The 15,960-nt window shown below is 34.8% G+C and overlaps 1 protein-coding gene and 1 long non-coding RNA gene across 6 annotated transcripts in view; one reads left to right on the top strand and one right to left on the bottom strand.

Moving 5' to 3' along the window:
- Positions 1–15,960, bottom strand: part of LOC138710589 (uncharacterized) — a 250,615-nt gene that overhangs the window by 226,521 nt on the left and 8,134 nt on the right. For 2 of the 5 annotated variants that reach the window (XR_011335271.1, XR_011335270.1), the window contains exon 2: positions 9,008–9,208. The exons of 2 other annotated variants lie outside the window; for them this stretch is intronic. This is a non-coding gene — a long non-coding RNA (uncharacterized lncRNA). Of the gene's footprint in view, positions 1–9,007; positions 9,209–10,799; positions 11,107–15,960 lie in introns of those variants that run through there. One more of the 5 variants, XR_011335272.1, reaches the window with a different exon arrangement.
- The window catches only part of LOC138710586 (sodium-coupled monocarboxylate transporter 1-like), a 125,440-nt gene continuing 122,478 nt past the window's right edge, over positions 12,999–15,960 (top strand). Inside the window, exon 1 of the mRNA XM_069841581.1 lies at positions 12,999–13,101. The gene's annotated coding sequence lies outside the window, so the exon portion shown is untranslated. The remainder of the gene's footprint in view (positions 13,102–15,960) is intronic.

The following is a 15,960-nucleotide window of genomic DNA, read 5'->3' as shown; positions in this document are numbered from 1 at the left end:
TGTTGGATAGTTCTTGAGTTTGAGGGAAATGCTTCATCACTGCGCAGTGAAATGAATTTTGAATAAAAAATTGTAAATAATTTTTTTAATCGTAAAAATATTTTTTTATATAGGCTAGCAGAAGGACAGTGTTTTACACATACAAATTTTAATTATTGTACAATATACAGTAATGGAGGGAAAAAATGTTGAATATTTGCAAAATTTTACTGTTGTAAGCTGTACCTAACCCCTTAAACTTGAGAATTTCGAAAAATGTTATTAGACTTTTTTTTGTTCAAGAACATCACTCCTATCACAACAAATTTTATCTACACCGTTTACACTCTGTATATAAATTCATGTTGGAATTCCCTTCTAAAAGTCGTAAAACCAAACTGTAGTGAAATTTCTTAAAAATATATATGCTACAAATAGGAGTGTGCCAAGTGAATATACTTTAAAGAGAAACTATCGGTAGGTATGTTTATGTGTGCTACGAAGACGTTAGTCACAAGATTCGTTGTCAAATTCGTGAAAGTCTAGATTTTAATTAATGAAACTACTGATGTCTTAGGAATTATACTGCTAACGTTACCATTGCAACAATATCAGTATGGCACTCGTTCCCTTACATCATATATTTCAACATTATAAAAACTAGACAAATGAAATAGTTCGATAATTTCGTAGTTGTTTATGAAATCCCCAAACTTGCTTCGGTTCGATCGGATACTCTTAAAACATAACATCATTCCTTTTGAAGTCGACGCAGAATCGTGCATAAAGTAAGCAACAAAAACAATAAAAGTGTTTTTCTTTTCTAAAAATGTTTCACATGACTTGTATTGCCTATGAAATACAAAGGATTGAAGAGGAAGTTATTAGTTTGTTTCATGATATTGGCAGATTAATTTACAGTATGGATATGTGCTTCCTAAAATCTCTATCAAGAATTCAAATATTCAACGAAGTTGATTCTCATGTTACTCGTGTGCTACGTGTCCACGGTTTCAAAGAAATGAGTGAAGTGATGGATTCTCTTGCCAAAGATGAAGGGGGTTCAATTTTCGAGGTGATTAATCTTCTATATGAACAAAACTTTTGTAACAATCTGTCGATCATAGCAACACATTACACAGTACTGCTATTTTGTCAGAAGTTCTCACAAAACTTAAAAAAAAAAAAATACGAAACACTGGGGGAAACTTTGGACATAGTCGAAGAATTAATTAAAGTATTGTCTGAAGTTCTGAGCGAAAAAGGAAAATTGAATAAAATCAAAAGTGTCATATCTAAAAATCAGGACGTATTAAAAAATATGTACTGTTCTTTATGGAGAAAGCTGAACTGTCACTGACATGAGCCCCTTCATAATAGCTTCCTTTACGAATGCCCCACCGTGCTTCTGTGGACATGATCATTTTTAGCGTTAAAAGCAATTCTTTCTCACAGAAGAATGAATTTAACTGCAGAAAACTTGAAGAAACAACCTGTAGAGGCGTGTGCTCAGTAAAGGTAAGGAATGAATTTGTAATACACGGGCTCCGGAATTTTCGTCACCGATTTTTCGTCACCCGGTCATTTCGTCACATATTACATTTTGTCACTGCAACAATTTGTCTCCGATTCACTTTTGTCACCAATTTAATTTCCTCATCACTATTCGCCAACACAATCCCCCCTTTCTTGTCGCTTCCCTTGATGATACCAATATAAAATGATACGTAATATAAAACCTCTTACTTCATTGTGTTCATATTGTTCATTTCGTTTCCAAGGATACATTAATGTTTTGGTTTCGAAATCTTTAAGTTACACGATTCATTGTGTTCATATTATTCATTCCATTTCCAAGGAAACATTGATATTTTGTATTCGAAATCTTCAAGTTACAGGATTCGTTGGCTTCAAAATCGTCAATTTAAGGTATAGTGGAATTATTTCGATTAGTAAAAAGTAATAGAGCAAGAGATAAATTAATCTATAATGGACATAACTTATGTAGCCTATACAAAGCACAAAATTACAAAGACCGGGATTGTACGGAGGTGTGATCAGCGCAACATTTGTAATTCACTGATGAATATGTCCTCAGATAAGAAAGCCATTATAAAAGAACCTACAGAGCATTCGAACCACTCAGAAAATTGGGGTAGAATAAGAGCAGCGGAATGTGTTGAAGCAATGAAAGCTGAAACTGGAACTTCAGCGAAAGCTACGACATCTACTTTACAACGACATACAATTATTATTTTGGTGAAGAAATCCCCTCAGTATAAAAAAGATGACAAAATGTATTTGTTGACCAAAAAACTAATGAAAATTAGGTGACAAAATATAACTGTGACGAAATTTGCGGTTATGAAATCCCCTAGACCCGTAATATACAGGAATATAATTTAAATATAGATAATTTTATTTTAATTATAATTTTAGGCCCTATTTAAATAAAAATAACTGCCTTTTACCTGTTTATTTAAAGCAAAATAGATGCCCGAACATCTGGTATGTGAAGAAATTGTGACATTATAGTACTCTAAGAAATGTGTACCATGGTTTAAGTTATACTTACTAAAAATATTTGTTTAAGGCAACTCGGTCGTTAAATGTGTGATTTGGTAGCTCTTATAAATGTAATTCTATCTAAAAACAAATATTAATAAAATATAAGTAAACCTGGGACACGTATTTACAAAAAAACAACAGACAAGCTATCGTTATAATTACAATAATTAATTTTATATAATTTCAGAGTAGAGATAAATCAGAATTAGCGAAATTCAAAATTTAAATAAATATTGATTTGATATGATGAGAAGAACAATGTGTTTTAGTAGTGACAAAATGTAGAAAAATTATATTATTTATATTTTATATTATATTTGGAGTATTTACAGTTAATCTGTATCATGTATAATATATATTTTATATACTAGTTCAGTATTATTATCCATCTAATTATATTTTCTGTCATATGTAGCACTAATATTTTGTACAGAGTTAGTTTCGTAGTGTTAGTGCGTTTATATGGTTAAAATATAGCTGGACAGACCATTTCAATTTAGTAGTAATCCCCACTTACAGTTGTCATCCTCCAATATTTTATGTACCGAACTAGGTTATACCTTTAGAAACGTCCTGATGTAAGCATTTAGGGACAGAGTTTGAACCTTAAAACTCCAGGATATACTAAGCGATAATTTTCCTAACTTGTCTGGGAACGAAAATGCGCTGCCTGTTTATCACCTACAATTTTAACGTATAAACTGAGAATTAGTTCAGCAACACCATCAAGAAATATACTTATTAATACATCCTAAAGTAAGCCTAGATTATAGGAATTTAAAAACAACATTGTTGATGGCGACTTACTTTTACAAGATCAGAAGATTATTTACAGAGCGGTATTTATTTAGTGAGGCGCGGAGTAGCGTCGCGGTTAAAGCTTTGCGCTTCAAGCTGAGAGATCGCAGGTTTCATTCCCAAAGTGTTCATTTGTTTTTCCATTGCTCTTAATCGCACGATAACCCCGGGGTCACTGAACCCCTAAGAGAAATGAGTACTAGGGTAATTCTTTGGAAGTGAAGGCGGCAATCACATAGGACTTGCGTCCCTACTGCTAAAAGAGCCGATTGTCTGCTTAGATGGGAGCCTTAAAACTTAAGAGATAAGTTCAAAGAAGTTCGTAGGTATAAATTTCACCACCACCACCACCACCACCATCATTATCATCGTCGTCATCATCATCATCATCATCATCGTCATCGTCATCATCATGTTAAAAAAAAAATGTTATGTTTTATTTAACGACGCTCGCAACTGCAGAGGTTATATCAGCATCGCCGGATGTGCCGGAATTTTGTCCCGCAGGAGTTCTTTTACATGCCAGTAAATCTACTGACATGAGCCTGTCGCATTTAAGCACACTTAAATGCCATCGACCTGGCCCGGGATCGAACCCGCAACCTTGGGCATAGAAGGCCGGCGCTATACCAACTCGCCAACCAGGTCGACATCATCATCATCCTCATCCTTCCATGTACTGGGCCTAGTAGCCCGTTACGGTCCCTTGTTAACACTTTAACAGACTGCCCAAGGAGCTCTTGCCCATTGGACGATAATTCAATATTTGGTATGTCAATTTACATAGAGGCATTCTGTTTATATGTGATTTCCATTTTACTTGTAATTTTGTAGGTAATCTACGATTGGTTCAATCTGAAGGTCCTTCATATTGTCAAAATTTCTTGTGTGGTCCATTCTTGTATAATCCAATGTGAATGGATGAATGAATGAATGAATTAATGAATGAATAGCCGATTTGTCCCTGAAGGGCTAAGGCCTCCTCTTGCGAGGGGTAGCTCCGTAAGACTCACGCTGGAAGCTAGTCCGCGTAAGTGGTTGGTTAAGTTCGTTGGAATTCGCTCAATTCTGGACAGTCACTGGATCACTTCCGCAATTCACCTCTTCATTCCTCTCCATTTCTTTGCGATCGGGCACTGTGTGATCGTATTCGTCACTCCGCACTTCGCGCACTTCCTCCCTTCTTCCCGGTCGGGCCTAAATGATCGTGTTCAGCACTTCCTGCCTCCTTCTTCGGATGTCTCCCCAGCCGCTGCGGCCTCGTGCAGTCCTAGTCCAGTGTGCTCCTCTTCCTTCTTGAAGGCGTCGTCCCATCTTCTTCCTGGTCTGCCTCGTCGTCTCTTGCCAGTGCGGGGATCCACATTGTGGAAATGCACGCTCATCTGGTGTTCTGAAGCCTCGCCACGTGTCCTCCCTAATGTACGTCTCTTATATTTCATTTCTGCCGCAGTTAATCTCTGTATATCAATACTACGAAAATAGGTCTGGCGAATGTTTTATAAATTCTAGTGCATATGTTTCTGTACCAAGTTGGTTTAAATATTCTTTATTGTTCCCATTGCTATGTTAAACTTAATAATTTTTTCATTGAGGTATGTATGGACTTGTGGACAAAAAATAACACAATACTGGAAACAGCAGCAACATAATGTCTAAAGCCTGGTTCAGACGGTGCAAGTTTCTGTGATGGATTCCAAGGTGGGTACGCTGATGGCTGCCCTGCGTGGTCACTTGCTGGCTTCCGTGTTGCCTACGGTGATGGTAGTTGTTCTCACGGAGCTGGCTCTTTTCACAGTTCAAATAGGAAAATATCTGCTGTTTTATCTGTTGCCAACACTCATGGTCAAAAAGAAACTAAACCGTGAGTGGAAAACAACTAAAGTCCTACATTAAGAGTAGTAAATATCGTAATAAAGTAATTAAGCCATAAGTGCAAAACAGCTAAAGTCCGATATAGTTGTTGTTTCTTAGAAACTAAAGAATATAGAAAAAAAACAGGTTTAGTTGGGAAACAACGAACATGGCGACATGGTTTCAGAGGTGATATTATATGATCATCTTTGGTTTCCAGCCTGCAAATCATTACGAAAAATAGCAAGGAACCTACCCTCGAAATCCAGCAAGCTAGCCATCCACGGAGCCACCAGAGCGCATTACTTCCGGTGAGTGACCACGCAAGCGACCCATCCGCGCAGCCACCTTGGAATCCATCACAGAAACACGCCCGTCTGAACCGGGCTTAAGTTGTATTTCTATAAGATATCTTATAGAAAAATTTGATAATGTAGATGAGAAGAAATTAAACATAGGCCTATTCAATTTAAAAATAAAACTGAATCATGCAACTCTAATTTGTACCAACACATCATGTACGCATGAATACAGGAAGCATAAACTACAGAACAATGTACTTAAAACTAACGGCATTTCGAGTTGTTGGACGCCCACGAAGAAGATTAGTAGGTCAGAACAAGTCTCCGAGCATTTTACGTCGATGGTGATGTTTGTGTCCATGAAATCACGTAATGATAAGTTTATAGTCAAGATATAAGGACATTTACATTCGTTACGTTTAATTCGCGAAACTATTATTGTTTTCAATATATCGGAATTGATATTTATTATATTTTTCACTAATCTATTTTAATGATACACCTTTCAGGCTTCTCGTAATCGAGAGTATAGACATGCAAGTTTTCAGCATGTAGAAAAAAAGTGGTTTTGTGCATACTACTTGTCTGTGTAGAGCGATTTCTCCAATATTACTATTTTTTTATTAGGAACCTGAATGCATACCGGTGGCACTTTAGAAGCTGCTTGGTAGCGAGAAAAATTCCGCTACCATTCGGTACTGAACTCGGAATCATCCAGTCCGTAGGCAAATATTTCACCAATTTAGTTACCGGCCGTCATGAGCAATATTATTTAGAACATGAAGTTGCATTTTGTTCGGATCACATTTCTGTACATTTAAAGGACAAAACTAAAATCCTCTCGATCATTTATTATCATAATACACTATTCTCTTAAACTGACTAACCATATTTGGAATTAAATTAATGGCTTTCCCCAAATACGCTATGAAATGTTTCTTATAAAACAATTTTTATCTCGAAAAGGAAAGAAAAACGAGCAAAACTGTATTAAACTTTTTTGTTTGAAATATCTCAAAGAATAACCCTTGAAAGTATTGATACTACTTACGCTTCACCCATATATCCGGAAGGGAAAATGTAAAATTGCTATTAAGGATGTTTGTATATTATAAAACAAATTTTTGAAGGCAGGGAAAAATTTATTGGATATGCAAGCTACTTGGAATAGACTAAAGGAATGTTCTGCAAGAGCCATAACCATAGTGTGACGAACTATCATGTCATTCTCTTCCTCCGAACAGAGAAAAGGCGGAGGCAGTGCAACCAAAACAAAATATGAAGCATGCACCCCGAGACCATCCGGAACTTCTTCCATCACAAATATTGCATGATAAACTACAATAGGTTTCTTCCGGTGTCGTAAGTTTTTTGCCCGAAAGGGAAAATTTGAAGAAATCAATACGAAACAAGAGACATGATCAACCCCAAATCTGATATCTCTAGAAGGTCTGTTTGATACTGCCGACAGGTACGAAAAACACTCAAGTATGATAAATTCCTATTATTTAACTTATATCTGAAGGTCGAGCAGATATGTTTGGAACGAAAAATACTTAAAATTTTTTTAAATGGAAATCACGAGTGGTTTGTAGATGGCACGTTAAAGGTTAGTCCCCTATTTTATAGCAAGTAATGTGTGTGCATGAATTTTAATTATTGTTAGCAGTTCCGCTATTCGGAAATTAACGATCTTCGGAAGAATAACCTTCGGAATTTGGTTTTCGGAAACTTGAAAATGGGATTACAGGCTTTCGGAGAAATGATCATTTGCAAAGATGAACTTGAAAAAATGTACGGGAACCCTATAAGTGCACCGGATTCAGAGTGCGAACACATGCATTATTTGAAACCTACTTTTCATCTTCGTGCTTTTCGTGTAGAAAATTACTTCACATTTTAATACACAAAAAGTCCAAGGATCATCAAGAAATATGTAAACAGTCTTGTATATTCACATGGTATTATCTTGGACTAGTTTGTTTTTCACGTAGTTGAACTCGGTCTCTCATTGGTTGTTCATAGGCGGTATACAGGGTGTTAAAAAAAGTATCCAATATGTTAGAAGGTGCCAGTATGCATCAAAACAAGAAAAAAATGTCTAATAAACATGGGTCCTACAACACATCTTTCTGAGATCTGAACACCTGTTCATAGGAGGTGCTCAATGTGATGTCCATTCATGGCAATTCATTTCTCTGCCCTACAATACAGCAGACTACCAGATAATCATACCGTAGTTGACACCCCAGGCATGGAATAATGATACGCCGCAAGGGATACTGAAAACAAAAGTCTGGTTGCGAATATGATCGAGGTTCAGCAGAGATGATGATGTGAATTTTCGTAATCAGCATGTGTAGGCTGATGGAAATTCCCATGCAGTTGAAGAAACAAGGCATCAGCACAGATTCTCAATCAACTTATGAGCAGGCGTTCTTGCTGATAGATTAATAGAACCATTCGTGCTACCACAGAGATTAACCGAGCATCGTTATCAGGATTTTCTTATTAAAGTATTAAAATAAATTTCAAAGAGTGCGTTATTCCTTACGCCCAGGGTCAGAGGAATGCATTGTCATGAATGGACGTCACATTGAGCACCTCCTATGATCAAGTGTTGAGATCTCAGAAAGTGTGTGTTGTAGGACCCATGTTTATTATACATTATTTTCTTGTTTTGATGCATACTAGCACCTCCTAAAATATAGGATCCTTTTTTTTTTAACATCCTGTATACATATCCCTGTACGCATTAATAAAACAGAGGAGGCAAAACCTATCCTGTGAACTTATCACGTGCCGTGGCTATTTCACCAGTGAGTATGGAGAGGGAAGGTAGGTTTTAATCTGAGATGAACTTCCGTGTCGGTAGATTCGTATAATATTAACCATCATGAAAAAAAAAAACTCTCTTTCTGATAGCTTATTCTTTCTCTTCTCGCACAGCTCACATGCCAGGTCCCGCCTCCTCATCTATACAAAACGAGGCAAATTGAATTATTATTTAAATATTAGAATTTGTATTTGAAAATGAAACATGGATATTTAATGTCTTCAAGAGGTCATCGAGATGTTTTTTGAGTTAATATTAAAAATTAAAAGTAAATACCACTAGATTTGAAGTCAATACAAAGGAGTGCAAAGATGCAAAGGGAAGGAAAATATTTTCTATAGAACTTACTTCATTAAGAAACAGCCTACAATATCAGTGAAAAAATGACTTCACATAAATTTTATTGATTCCTTTGCAGAGTGATTATTATTAAAACATAATAAATCAATCTGAAATGGAATCAATACGAGTGATACATGCAATATATAATACTCCTATAAAAAGTACAAGACTATTCACATATTTCATGACAACCATTGATTTTTTTTTTGATTACTATGAAATCTGATTAAGATTTGAAAAGAAAAAAAAAGCACGAAAATTACAAATAGGTTTTAAGTACCGTAGCCACAACGAATTCCAGAATATTCATAAAGCAGATTGAAATACTCACGTGTTTTAGCATGTCTGGAAAGATTATTCTTTGCTCCGTAGAGAATCTTGAAACGTTAGCGAGCCATTGTGATTTTAGCATTGCAACATCCACGGAGTTATCAACTTGAACAAAACGGCAAAGAAACTGTGCTAATATTCTTCTTCTTTATGAACTCCATGATGCCATCACAGCGCTGGGGAGTGCTCCGAAACAGTAGTACTGGTAAAATGAAATGATGTCGAATCAAAATCAAAGATTTTGTGTAAGTTAAGAATATATTCCAATACATTACGACTATTAAAATACTGAGGTAACAAAACATTACAGCACAGATTTCACACTTTCTATGTGTATGTTGTGCGCGAGAGTACTATGTGATGAATATAATTATTTTTAATTAAAGTACGATTTCAGAAAAATAACCCGAAAAATGCTTGAGTCAGTAAAAATCTTATGTTACAAACAATGATTTAGGTCTTTCTAAGTTGTAATATTATTTTTAGGCATATTAGATCCAATAAAATTAAGGGAGAAAGTGGATGAAATTTCGGTCATTTTTCGAGAAGAACCAATTGTCATTTTTTTTCGAAACAATAATCAGTGACCATTTATTTATGTTTGCCAAATTTTATCAACATAATCGACCTCAAAATTCATGGTTTAGTTATATTCCACAATTACAAACATTATTCCGTTACAGAAAACTGACATATTGAAGTCATTTTTCCACACTTTTATTTTTACTGCACTTATATTCAAATACTATAGGCTCCAAAAAAGTTTCATGCTATGAAGTTGAAATTCTTACTACATGTTCTGAAAAGCATGGTTAATAAAAGTTGCAGAGCCTTCTTTGGATAAAATATATATTTTAAAAATAAAAAAAATAAAATATACTATCCGGACAATTAAAAAGATTAACATTTTTTAACTGACTGGATTAAATTTTTTCAGATGACTCATACGTTCCAAATTGAAATCAAACGTTATGCAGGCCAAAGATGCTGTACATATTTTTCAGGCCTGTAATTTATATTTTGTGAGCTTAAATATAGTTTGAACAGATCAAAATATTTTTAAATAAAATTTAATAAGTCTAAAACTAGTATGCTTATACTAATGAAACTTTGGGGCAGTAATACTAATGATAGATTTCTGAAAAAAAAAGTTATGTCTGCAGCTTAAAATATACAGAAAATAGAAATTTTACCAATTTCATCCCTAAGTAATATATTCCACTGTATACGAAACACATGATATTTAATAACAAGGAATGAAATAAGCGAAAACTTAAGACCGGGTTCTAATATTATTATTGCCAATTAATATATTTCAAAATATGAAACGTTTTTGTGTTAAAAGATTTTATGTTTATACATTTACGCCACTCCTACACCTTTTTAACCCTTTGAAGCATAGTGGTTATTCAGAAGAACCACCGTTTTCTTTCTTTCTAAATTTTATGGCACAGATATTCCATCAAGGAACCACCTCTTGAGTATACATAGAGGTGCCATCTATGCTTTGAAATTGTGTGCAGAGTTAAAATGTTGAAAAAAAAAATTGATTGAAGCTTTGTTATGATCCATGATATGAAAAACATAAAAAATTAATGTGTGCTTCAAAGGGTTAATAAGTTATTTTAAGGTGATATATCAACTTCAAGGTTATCTATCGTCTGTAGTCTTGGTGACAGCGAGATGCTATTTGACGAGATGTGTCAGACAGTTATCCATGAAAGTACCTGGTATTCGACTTCTCTTACTTAACCAAACAATTCTACAGCTAGGGAAAGGAAGTATACACTTACCGGATTCTGTAATCTCGTCAAAGAATATAGGTAATTATTTTTAAATTGTTGTAATATAGTTCTAAATGAAGATCCCTCATATTTGTTAGATTAGAATTTTATGGAAACGAAGGCCAGGAAATAAATAATTCCGTGAATATTATTTCCTTCGGAAACTATTCTTTGAACTAAAACAATATAGAGCAGCTCTTCTATACTTATATTTCATCCTTTAAACTTTTATCACTTACAAACTATTATTACAATTAAAATTCGGTCAGAATTGTTTTCTCTCGTTCTTAATATTCGTACACTAAAGAGGCACTTTATCGCAACGCACACACTATGGAAGTTGGTAAAAACTACCCTAAGAGATTCATTCGTCGGGAACGCCGCGCAAATGGCAAATCCTTAGCATCATTCATCATTTCGTGCGTCATAACATAAGCGAATGTAAATCTTTACAACGCATTTGGCCAGTCGTTGCCGCTAGGAACTGCTGTGTGTTGCTTGGATCTCGATATGACGAGTTTCTCCTGGTTGCCTCCCGCCTTCACCTGTTTATGACGTGACGTCAGCATCCAGAGTATTGAAAACAATAACAATATTACAAAACTATCATAAAAGATTATCGTTGAAATATATTGATTTTTATCTGTTTGTTTATTTCCGGTATTCCCTGCTTTGTTTTTATCTTTATTTCTGAACTTGAACCTGTGTCTAGCGCGTGAACTGCTAGGTTAAAATTCTGGATTTAGAAACGAGAGAAATCCAGAATCAAAGCAGCAGAAATGATATTTTAAAGGAAAATTGTTAAATATAAATAGCAAGACCACAAATGAAGGGTTGAGAGCCATAGTGGGCCAAGCGCCATTTATTAAAAACGGAGAAAGCAAGGATTAAAGTTAAGTGAATACCATAGTTTAATGAAGATTGACATATCACTTAGTTTGAATATATATACTTTATATTACTTGCTATATGTTTCCATGAATTATGGTAATAACTTCATTTTAACGGTTTTAGTAAATGTCTCTTGGTCCACTATAGTTATGAATCTTTCAAATGTAATTAAGATATTCACAATGAATTAAAAACTGAACCCATTTTGACAAAAAATAATAAATACAAAACTGACTGAATGCAACATGCAAAGAAAATGAACAAGTATAGAATGCCACAACTAATTATCTTATTCGGGCCACAGGGCAGAAGTAATCAAGGGCATCCACTAAAAGACTGCAAGATGAATGAGGCCAGAAATGATCTTAAGGCCCAATTTTATAATGAAGAAGGTGATGATTATTAAAACCAGGTTATTCAAATGTTAGATTACTTCTGAAATCTTCTGGAATTTGGTTAAAATTAGGTTAACACAAATACTCTCCTCCATTCTTAACGGAGAGGGGTATGTTCATATAATAACTTACCTAAGTTACATACAATTTTGTTCTTCAAAGGTTGTCTTCCAGAATCTGTAATTCTTTCATAATAACATGCCATAAAGATAACAGAAACAAAATAGTTATGCCAAAAATAATATTATTGTAATAACAACTTAAAATAATTGAATAATTTTGAATTCTTATAGATATCAATACATGTTCGTAAACTGTATCAAAACAACGTAAGCGAAACAATAGAAACAAGTATCGCGACGCTAGACCACAGTCTAGTATATACAGTCGCGAAGCTCAATACGTAGTAAATATGCAAACATTAGATAATTGCTCACCACTAGGATCGCTAATATCGCCTCATTACAGGCAATGCAAAATAGAACCGTCACAGTCTATTGTTTCTAGCATGCTCAAAACTCAAGCTTCGTGACTGTATATAGTAGACTGTGGTTAGACCCTATTCTCTTACGGTGCAAGATTTTTTTCTTATATTTGCACTACATTGATCACGGTGAAAGTTTGAAATCATATTATTTCATTCTTTTGTGAGTTTAATGGTGTTATTTTGACAACAAACCAAGTTTTTAAACATCTCAACCCAAAAACGCTGCACCAAGAAAATTGATCTGTTACTATCATTCTGTCCTATGCTTTGATATAATCTGTAAGCAGAGAAAATCTTTGTATGAGTAAGCTGATAGTATAATCTGTTCCGGTTTTGTCTGGTCTCAGGATTATCTATGATCAACACAGCCTTGTTTATATATAAACTAACTAGACATATGTCTCTTGATCCCACAGGCTTCTAAATAGGTAAGGGGTTGCGGACAGTTAGCAACCCTGCAGCTGTCTCAGTAGTGTTTTAGGTGTTGTGGGTTCGTGTGTGCGCGTGTGTGTATGCATGTTTCTTTGCAGGATGGAAGGTAATGTGCAATTTGACGTGTTTGACATAATCAACAAAGATTTCTGTACAAGTCTTTAGTTGTGGTTTACATTTGGCTTGAACATACAATGTATTAACCTTCAACACCGGTGTTTTCGTAGCTAATGTGTTTCCATTAGAAGTATGTATCTACCATGACTGTGCACTCATATTTATTACGAACATAATTTATGACTAAATATTTATACACACAGTGATTTCTGCATAATTTGTACGATTTAATGTGACTTTCATGATTTGGGAAAATTTAGAAACATTTTTTCAGTGACCGGTCTTGAACTCACGGCCTACTGAACCTGTGCGGCACTCGATTTATTGCTTCGGTCTTTCCCAATTTGTAAAGTGATACGTAATACATATTATTATTGTTTATAGGCAATTTTAATGCTTTCTTACGATACTGTAAACAAAATCATGCGCTAGAAATATCTTTTTATATTAATTTTGCGGCTTCTTTGCATCTGTATGAATTTAATTTAGCCGATTTGTTTTTTAAATATTAAAAACAGTTGATGCACTATCCTAGTGGCAATAGAATGAGCTTGGTGAACATTTAAGTAATCTGACGTCTTCACTTGAAAAAGCTGATGTATATTCATAGTTCGTGGTAACTAATAGACTAAGTATATTTAAATGGTATCCAGATGAGTATATTGTTTACAGCAGATTCGCCATGATTTATACACAATCGCTGCCAACCTCAGAGAATAATTATGTTAATTATACTACCAATTAAAAGCATACAAATTAAGTTGTGTTCAAGCATAAAATTACCTTGTAGTAGTACTAGTTCCAGACACTTCATACCCGATGGGCAATGAATGTCTTACGAAAACAAGTTTCGCTACAAACAAACTAAAGTTGTGAAGTAACGAAAGCTGAACATAGAAATCTTAGGAAAATTGTTTGTCATTTTGAAGAGAAGCATGAACATCTCTATCTTAATCGTCGTTGGAAAGTATTGTAATTGGGGTGTATACTTTATGGTCGAAAGTGATAGAAAGGAGTGACAAGAATCCATAGGACTAAGAAATCCTATAAGCGCCAAGCCGGTTGGCCTTTCATTTTACTCAGAGGGCACTTTCACTGAAAGAACTTGAAATATTTTCAACAGAAAAGTTCAAAAAGGGACTGTAATCTATCGTTTAAGGGGTGAAAATTACTTTATGTCCCAGTCAATATAGGAACTTGATAAAATACCTTGGATTTATAGGATTGATTGGTAGAAATTGGTGTGATCACTGGGAGAGCTGTAAGCACACCCAACCCGCCTTAAATAGTAAATTACTTATATACGAAAATCGTCGTACGTGAATGATGAATACGGTCATATTTCGTTAATGTAACAGTGGATTTCATTGTCGCCAACATCAAAACTAGCCTAACCTCTCTCATAATAGCTACACACCTAATCTAACCTAACCTGTCACATAATACTACACACCTGTAGTCATATTCCTCACATTTAGTATAATTTCGTTTGCATGTATTGCCGGCCCTGCTGCTGGTGTCGGTAAGCATCTAGTGAAAGTGAATCGTAATTGCATGAAGAAAATATGACGACTTTCATAATAATAAATTACATTTAATTCATTCAGGCTACGTCTTATGATATATTAAATATGTTAATGTAGTAATAATTCTATAGTGTAAATATTGGTAATATTGTGAACTAATAATATGATAGTTCTTTTTGATATTTTTTTACAATTTTACTGAGCGAGAGGAAGATCGGTTTTTAGCGTCAACGTATTAAGGGAATGTTCGTGGACAAGTTGCTGCACAAAACCGGTCCTTCACTCGCTCAGTAAAATTGTAAAAAATTAAAAAAAAAATAACTATCATAATATTATTAGTATCACAATATTACCAACCTTTACCCTATATATAGTACAAAAAGAATTGAAATATGTTGTGGTTGTGATAAAAGTGTTGAAAATTGGTTTATAGCACCACATTGGCAGTGATAAAAGTGTGCAATATTCGTTCAGTGGCTGGTGGATACTCTATATTGATCACGGTGATTAGGCCTAATCTGCTCACAGTATTCATCCAGTCACGTGGTAGGTGCGTTTGCCTGCTGATCCAGAGCTTCGCCTAAGCATGGGTTCGATTTCCGCTTGGACTGATTAATTGACTGGGGTTTTCCGATGTTTTCCCCATCTGTAAAGCGAATTCCAGGTAATCCCATGACAAATTCTCGGGCTCATCTTTCCAAATACAATCTCATATCACCAAATCTATTGACGCTAAATAACTTAGTAGTTGATACAGCGTTGTTGAATAGCCAACTAAAACCGTCCTGAGGTCGTTATAGTGGGGGGAGTGGATAATATTGACCTGTGTGGTAGAAGACTAAAGGTGTCGACATAATATATGGAATGTGGTTGTGGATGTACCATGCAATCTTATAATACGAGTAGCTAAATCTCACCATCGCCATCGGCTCTCTTCACAGCGCATGCGCTATTCGTCTGTGTCCGTAAGCATAAAGTTGCGTTATCGTCTGTTCTGAAGCTGTGTGAAAAGTCTTTTATAACATAAAATATGTGACAAGGTTAGTGGGTTAGTTGAGGGGATATGTAAGTGACGTGAAGCCGTGGAATATGTGAAAAAATTTCAATGATTTAAGATCCTCGGCTTCACGTCACTTAGGTAACTCCTCAACTAATCCACTAACTTTGTCACATTCATTCATTCATTCATTCATTCATTCATTCATTCATTCATTCATTCATTCATTCATTCATTTATTTATTTTATTCCATAGATCTTACATGAACAATGAAGCTTTAAGATGTGGAACATGTCAACATTTTACAATATTACAACTACAATT

Source organism: Periplaneta americana, chromosome 12, assembly GCF_040183065.1.
Source record: "Periplaneta americana isolate PAMFEO1 chromosome 12, P.americana_PAMFEO1_priV1, whole genome shotgun sequence".
Lineage (NCBI taxonomy): Eukaryota > Metazoa > Arthropoda > Insecta > Blattodea > Blattidae > Periplaneta > Periplaneta americana.
This window is presented reverse-complemented; position numbering and strand designations above follow the sequence as displayed.